We start from the raw sequence: 7161 nt of genomic DNA on the forward strand, positions 1-7161 counted from the left end.
CGAGTACAAGTACCATCAGGTAGGTGTACTTAAACTCAGTGAATTTTCACAAGCTGAATACATTCCTGTAACCAGCACTTAGATTAAGAAACATTACAAACACCTTGAAACCGCCTTTGTGAGTGGAGATCTTTTAAGAAATGCAGCATCACTAAGACTTTTATTTTTTTAGAGACAGGGTCTTGCTCTGTCACCTAGGCCAGAGTACAGTGGTACAATCAGAACCCACTGCAGCATTGAACTCCTAGGCTCGAGATCCTCCACAGGCCCAGGCCGGTATGCCTGGCTCTTAATCATTTCTAAAAATTTATTTTTAATAGAGGCAGGGTCTCGCTATGTTGCCCAGGCTGGTCTCAAACTTCTGACCTCAAGTGATCCTCCCACCTTGGCTTCCCAAAGTGCAGAGATTACAGGTGGGAGCCACTGTGTCTGGCCAGCACTAGGATTCTCTTTTTTTTTTTTTTTTTTTTTTTTTGATATGGAGTCTCACTCTGTCACCCAGGCTGGAGTGCTGTGACACAATCTCAGGTCACTGCAACCTCCGCCTCCCAGGTTCAAGTGATTCTCATGCCTCAGTCTCCCAAGTAGCTGGGATTACAGGCACACACCACCACGCCCAGCTATTTTTTTGTATTTTTAGTAGAGACAGGGTTTCACCATGTTGGTCAGGCTGGTCTCGAACTCCTGACCTCTAGTGATGCACCCTCCTTGGCCTCCCAAAGTGCTGGGATTACAGGTGCGAGCCACCGCATCAGCCAAGATTCTTAATGGCACAGAAAAGTGGTATGGTGTGGGAAAACATGGGTATCTGTAGTCAAACAGTGATTCAGGAGAATCTAATACTGAATGCAAAGAAGCTTAAGCAATACCTTAATTTATTCACTTTTTAAAAACGTACAAGAGTAGATACGTGATTTTCAAATAATTTTGACAAAAAAACTTAAGAAAACTCTTTCAGGCCGGGCGCGGTGGCTCAAGCCTGTAATCCCAGCACTTTGGGAGGCCGAGACGGGCGAATCACGAGGTCAGGAGATCGAGACCATCCTGGCTAATACGGTGAAACCCCGTCTCTACTTAAAAATACAAAAAACTAGCCGGCGACGAGGCGGGCGCCTGTAGTCCCAGCTACTCGGGAGGCTGAGGCCGGAGAATGGCGTAAACCCGGGAGGCGGAGCTTGCAGTGAGCTGAGATCCGGCCACTGCACTCCAGTCTGGGTGGCAGAGCAAGACTCCGTCTCAAAAAAAAAAAAAAAAAAAAAAAAAAGAAAACTCTTTCAATACATATACATTTTTAAATTCTGGTAAGAAAGCATTGTATCAATTTAAATGGCAGTGAATTTTTCTTCAAGGTACGTAAAATAATGGTGTTTCGTATAACTGCAATTTCATAAATAAAATATGCATATGAAAGTAGTTGCTAGGTTTGGGTTATGGGAATATAACTGATTGGATTTTTTCCTTTACATTTAAAAAAAATTTTACAGCTCCTCATGGCCATAAACTCCTTTACATTTTAAATATTTTGTAATGTTGCTTATCAAACATTTCTACTAAGAATTTTTTAAAATCTCAAATACTTCTAGTTCCATCTTAGATTCAATTTTGGTATACTTGATATTCCTAATATCTAAGTTACCATCAGAGATGTTTTTAAAAGAAATTTGGCCAAGGAGGAAAAGAAAATTAAGAACAAAATGGAAACCCTAATTCCGGGAAATGTTACAAAAGGAGAAGTTTAAAAGAATTACATGGAAACTAAGAATAAATGGTGTTCAACAGAACATCTTGTTTTACGGATACTTAAATCTTTTAAACAGTTTATCATTTCGTGATTTTTAAAAAACATACAGAAAATATAGAACATAAGGAAACATGTTCATCTCCCAGTTTTATTCAGTGTTAATATTTTGCTTTAAAAAAAAAAAAAAACTAGAACATTAAGAGTATAACTATGTCTCAGCCATTTCCCCCCCTCTTCTCAGGGATAACCCTTATCTAGAAGTTGATGAACATTAAGAATATAACTATGTCCCACTCAGCCGTTTCCCACCCCCGTCTCAGGGATAATCCTTATCTCGAAGTTGATGCCTATCATTCCTGTAGTTATTTTTCCTGTCACATGTATATTTGTGTGTATATATAAATTTTTACATAAGCAGTATCATTGTATAAATTATTTTGCTATGTAACAATATTAGATTCTTGATAGATGAAGATTCATTTCAATCGTTGTATAGTTTCCATTGTTCATACATCCACAATTTATCATTCTACCAACAAACAGGTTGTTTTCCAGTTTTTTGCTATTTAAAAACCTTGCAGGCTGGGTGCAGTGGCTCACGCCTATATCTCAACACTTTGGGAGGCTGAGGGAGGCAGATCACCTGAGGTCAAGAGTTTGAGATCAGCCTGGCCAACATGGTGAAACCCTGTCTTTACTAAGAAATACAAAAATTTTTTTTTTTTTTTTTTTTTTTTGAGACAGAGTCTCGCTCTGTCGCCCGGGCTGGAGTGCAGTGGCCGGATCTCAGCTCACTGCAAGCTCCGCCTCCCGGGTTTATGCCATTCTCCTGCCTCAGCCTCCCGAGTAGCTGGGACTACAGGCGCCCGCCACCTTGCCCGGCTAGTTTTTTAGTATTTTTTTAGTAGAGACAGGGTTTCACCATGTTAGCCAGGATGGTCTCGATCTCCTGACCTCGTGATCCACCCGTCTCGGCCTCCCAAAGTGCTGGGATTACAGGCTTGAGCCACCGCGCCCGGCCGAAATACAAAAATTAACCAGGCATGGTGGCACATGCCTATAGCACATCCCAGATACTTGGGAGGCTGAGGCAGGAGAATCACTTGAAGGCAGGAAGGGGAGGTTGCAGTGAGCTGAGATCATGCCACTGCACTCCAGCCTGGGTGACAGAGTGAGACTCCCTCTCAAAAAAATTAACTAATTAATTAATTTAATTAAAACCTTGCTGCAGTAAGCATCTTTGAACATGTCTTCTAGGGTTCATGGTCTTAGAGTTTTTTCTTTAAACAAAGTTTAGATAGAAAACCGAAAATGGGCTGGGCGCAGTGGCTCACACCTGTAATCCCAGCACTTTGGGAGGCCGAGGTAGATGGGTCACTTGAGGTTAGGAGTTTGAGACCAGCCTGGCCAACATGGTGAAACCCTGTCTCTACTAAAAATGCAAAGCCGGGCGCGGTGGCTCAAGCCTGTAATCCCAGCACTTTGGGAGGCTGAGACGGGCGGATCACGAGGTCAGGAAATCGAGACCATCCTGGCTAACACGGTGAAACCCCGTCTCTACTAAAAATACAAAAAACTAGCCGGGCGAGGTGGCGGCGCCTGTAGTCCCAGCTACCCGGGAGGCTGAGGTAGGAGAATGGCGTGAACTCGGGAGGCGGAGCTTGCAGTGAGCTGAGATCCGGCCACAGCACTCCAGCCTGGGTGACAGAGCGAGACTCCGTCTCAAAAAATAAATAAATAAATAAAAATGCAAAAAAATTAGCCAGGTGTGGTGGTGCACACCTGTAATCCCAGCTTCTCAGGAGGCTGAGGCCGGAGAATTGCTTGAACTTGGGAGGCAGAGGTTGAGTGAGCTGAGATCGCGCCATGGCACTCCAGCCTGGGCGATAGCAAGATTTTGTCTCAAAAAAAAAAAAAGTAAAAAGAAATCCAGAAAACTGAAAATGAAATCACTGGGTTTGCAGGGTCTGCAATTCTTCAACTTTACTAGGCAATACTGAATTACACTGTATTCTCATCAGTAACTCATGTAAGTTTGTATTTTACTACATCCGTGTCAACAAGATGTTAGACTTTGAAACTTCAGGCAGTCTTTGTTTATGAAATGGTATCATGGTTTAATTTGCATTTCATTGATTACTAGAGAGGTTGAAGTAACTTCATTCACATTTTGATGTTCATTTGGGTTTTCCTCTTTTTATAGCCTTTTGTTTTCCTTTTTTTAGTAATAAAAACATAGGAGATCTTTACATATTCTAGCTACTAATGCTTTATCAGTTACCTATGTTGCAGATATCTCCACATATAAACAATGCCACATCGATGATAAACTAAGTTCCCATGTATACTTTGGGCCTAAGATTTTCAAAACTATTTCTGGATCCTTTTTAACAGTCCTTGCTTTAGCTTCTATCTTTCCTCTCATATTTTACTATAAGCAGCAAGAAGCCAGGTAGCAACTTCGACATTTTGCTTGGAGACCTAGCTAGAGTACCTAGTTCCTTAGGTACATTTTTCTGTGTTCTTCATTACTCTAGGTGATCATGTTTAACATTCTGGCTCTACATAACAAAGGAACCTCTTACTTCCAGTTTCCAATAACATTCTCACTTCTGAAGTGGCAATGGCTACTTCTGGCAGTCTCCTTCAAGACCATCAGACTTTTTTTCTTAGGATGGTTTGTTTCTTGAGGGACCATCAGACTTCTACTAATAGTCAGTTAAGAACTTTAGGCTCTCACTAACATTCTGCTCAAAATTATTACAGTTTCCCCCTACTACCAGTTCCAAAGCAATACATTTTTAGGCATGTGTTATGGTAGCACTACACTTACGTTCCCAAATAAATCTATATTAATGATCTATTTGCCACATACCAAATTACCTCAAAACTTAGTGGCATAAAGCAATAAACATTATTTCACAGTTGTTTTCTTTTTGAGATGAGTCTCACTCTGTCACCCAGGCTGGAGTACAGTGGTGCGATCTTGGCTCACTGCAACCTCCATCTCCTGGGTTCAAGCAATTCTCCTGCCTCAGCCTCTCGAGTAGCTGGGATTACAGGCGCCCGCCACCACACCCAGCTAATTTTTATATTTTTAGTAGAGACAGAGTTTCACCATGTTGGCCAGGCTGGTCTCGAACTCGTGACCTCCAGTGATCTGCCTACCTCAGCCTCCCAAAGTGCTGGGATTGCAGATGTAAGCCACCATGCCCAGCTGACTTCACAGTTTCTATGGGTTAGGAATTTGGGGGTGGCTTAGCTGGGGCAGGAAGATCCACTTCCACCATGGCTCACTCAGATGACTTGACAACAAGCCTCAGTTCCTCTCTGGCTCTTGGTAGAAGGTCTCAGTTCCTCAACAAAGAGACTTCCTTTTTTCTTTTTTTCAACTTTATTTACTCCTTTTTTGGAGACAGGATCTCACTTTGTCACTGAGGCTGGAGTACAGTGGCATGATCATAGCTCACTGCAGCCTCAAACTCCTGGGCACAAATAATCCTCCTACCTCAGCCTCCCAAGTAGCTGGAACTACAGATACGTGCCACCATGCCCGGCTAAGTTATTTTTATTTATTTTTTTTGTAGAGATGGGGTCTCACTGTTGTCCAGGCTGGTCTCCAACTCCTGGGCTCAAGCAGTCCTCCTGCCTCAGACTCTCCATGTACTGACATTTGTCCAACCACAAAGGGACATTTTCATAGGGCTTCCTCAGGACATGACAGTGGGCTTCCTATAGTGAGCAATTCAGGAGAGCAAGGAGAAACCCACAGTGTCTTTTGTGACCTAGTCTTGGAAGTCAGCCACCACCAATTCTGATTCTATTCATTAGAACCAAGTGACCTCAGATGATTCACCAGCCAAAGTGCTGGGATGACAGGCATGAACCATCATGCCTGGCAAGAAATTTTGTAATTTCTTTAAGTGTCATCCTTAAAAACAAGTGATTGATTATAAAAGTTGTATTCCTTTGTCCTAAAATTGGTTTAAAAAAATTGTGTTTCAGAAGATAGATTCTGACCTATATTCAAGAAATGGCAGAGACATATGAACACAAATAAAAACAGAAAAAGGTATAATTCACCAGTTCTACAATTTAAGCCAATAAAATACATAAGGGCACACACAAAAAATTGTGTTTAATTTCTACTATTCATTTAGTTTTTTGGGTTTTTTTTTTTTTTGAGACAAAGTTTTGCTCTTGTCGCTCAGGCTAGAGTGCAATGGTACAATCTCGGCTCACTGCAACCTCTGCCTCCCAGGTTCAAGCAATTCTCCTGTCTCAGCCTCCCAAGTAGCTGGGATTACAGGTGCCCACCACCACGCCCAGCTAATTTTTGTATTTTTAGTAGAGACAGGGTTTCACCATGTTGGCCAGGCTGGTCTCAAACTTCTGACCTCAGGTGATCCACCCGCCTCAGCCCCCCAAAGTGCTGGGATTGCAAGCGTAAGCCACCATGCCCTGCCCTTTCATTTCGTTTCTACTATTCATGTACACATGTACCGTGTTTTACCCACAGACAACTGTGCTAACCGTTAAGATTGTCCCAGCCTTACTAAGATTTTCCTCATACTTACCTGGCAGGGGAGATACCATGATCACGAAGGTGGTTTTCCCAGGGCGAGGCTTATCCATTGCACTCCGGATGTGCTGACCCCTGCGATTTCCCCAAATGTGGGAAACTCGACTGCATAATTTGTGGTAGTGGGGGACTGCGTTCGCGCTTTCCCCTAAAAAAAAAAAAAAGATTTTCCTAAGACAGGTTTGTCTCCCAGACATTGGGAACTCAAAGGTGAGGAAACTTAGGTGTGAAGGTGGATTGTGGATTCAGACTTCCTGACTTGGAGGCCAGTGCAGAGACACACCAGCAGAGTGACCTCGGGCACGTGGCTTCACCTTTCCAAGCCTCACGCTCCTCATAAGTAAAGCAAGGGTTAGGACAACCAACCTGATGGCTTGTTTTGATGATTAAATGAGATAATGTCCGCAAAAAATATTTGGCAGGTAAATGTTAACTAAATTTTGAGCTTTTAAAAAATGTTTTACCAGCCAGGCGCGGTGGCTCACGCCTGTAATCCCAGTATTTTGGGAGGCCGAGGAGGGTGGATCACCTTAGGTCAGGAATTCAAGACTAGCCTCGCCAACATGGTGAAACCCTGTCCCTACTAAAAATACAAAAATTAGCCTGGTATGGTGGTGGACGCCTGTAATCCCAGCTACTTGAGATCCTGAGCCAGGAGAATCTCTTAAACCCAGGAGGCGGAGTTTGCAGTGAGCCGAGATCACGCCATGGCACTCCAGCCTGGGCAATAGAGTGAGACTACGTCTCAAACAAACAAACAAACAAACAAAAGTTTAACTGAAAAGGCTTTCCTGACACCTTTTCGCTACTGAAAATCATAAAGCCTCTCCCGACCGCA

General features: G+C 42.9%; 1 non-coding gene across 1 annotated transcript; it reads left to right on the forward strand.

Moving 5' to 3' along the window:
* The first annotated feature begins 6310 nt into the window (after nucleotides 1-6310).
* LOC117086465 lies at nucleotides 6311-6474 on the forward strand. Its single transcript, XR_004438375.1, has one exon. It is a non-coding gene; the product is annotated as a U1 spliceosomal RNA (small nuclear RNA).
* Nucleotides 6475-7161: the final 687 nt, after the last annotated feature.

The sequence above is a fragment of the Trachypithecus francoisi genome, unplaced genomic scaffold (genome assembly GCF_009764315.1).
Source record: "Trachypithecus francoisi isolate TF-2019V2 unplaced genomic scaffold, Tfra_2.0 Lachesis_group1, whole genome shotgun sequence".
NCBI lineage: Eukaryota > Metazoa > Chordata > Mammalia > Primates > Cercopithecidae > Trachypithecus > Trachypithecus francoisi.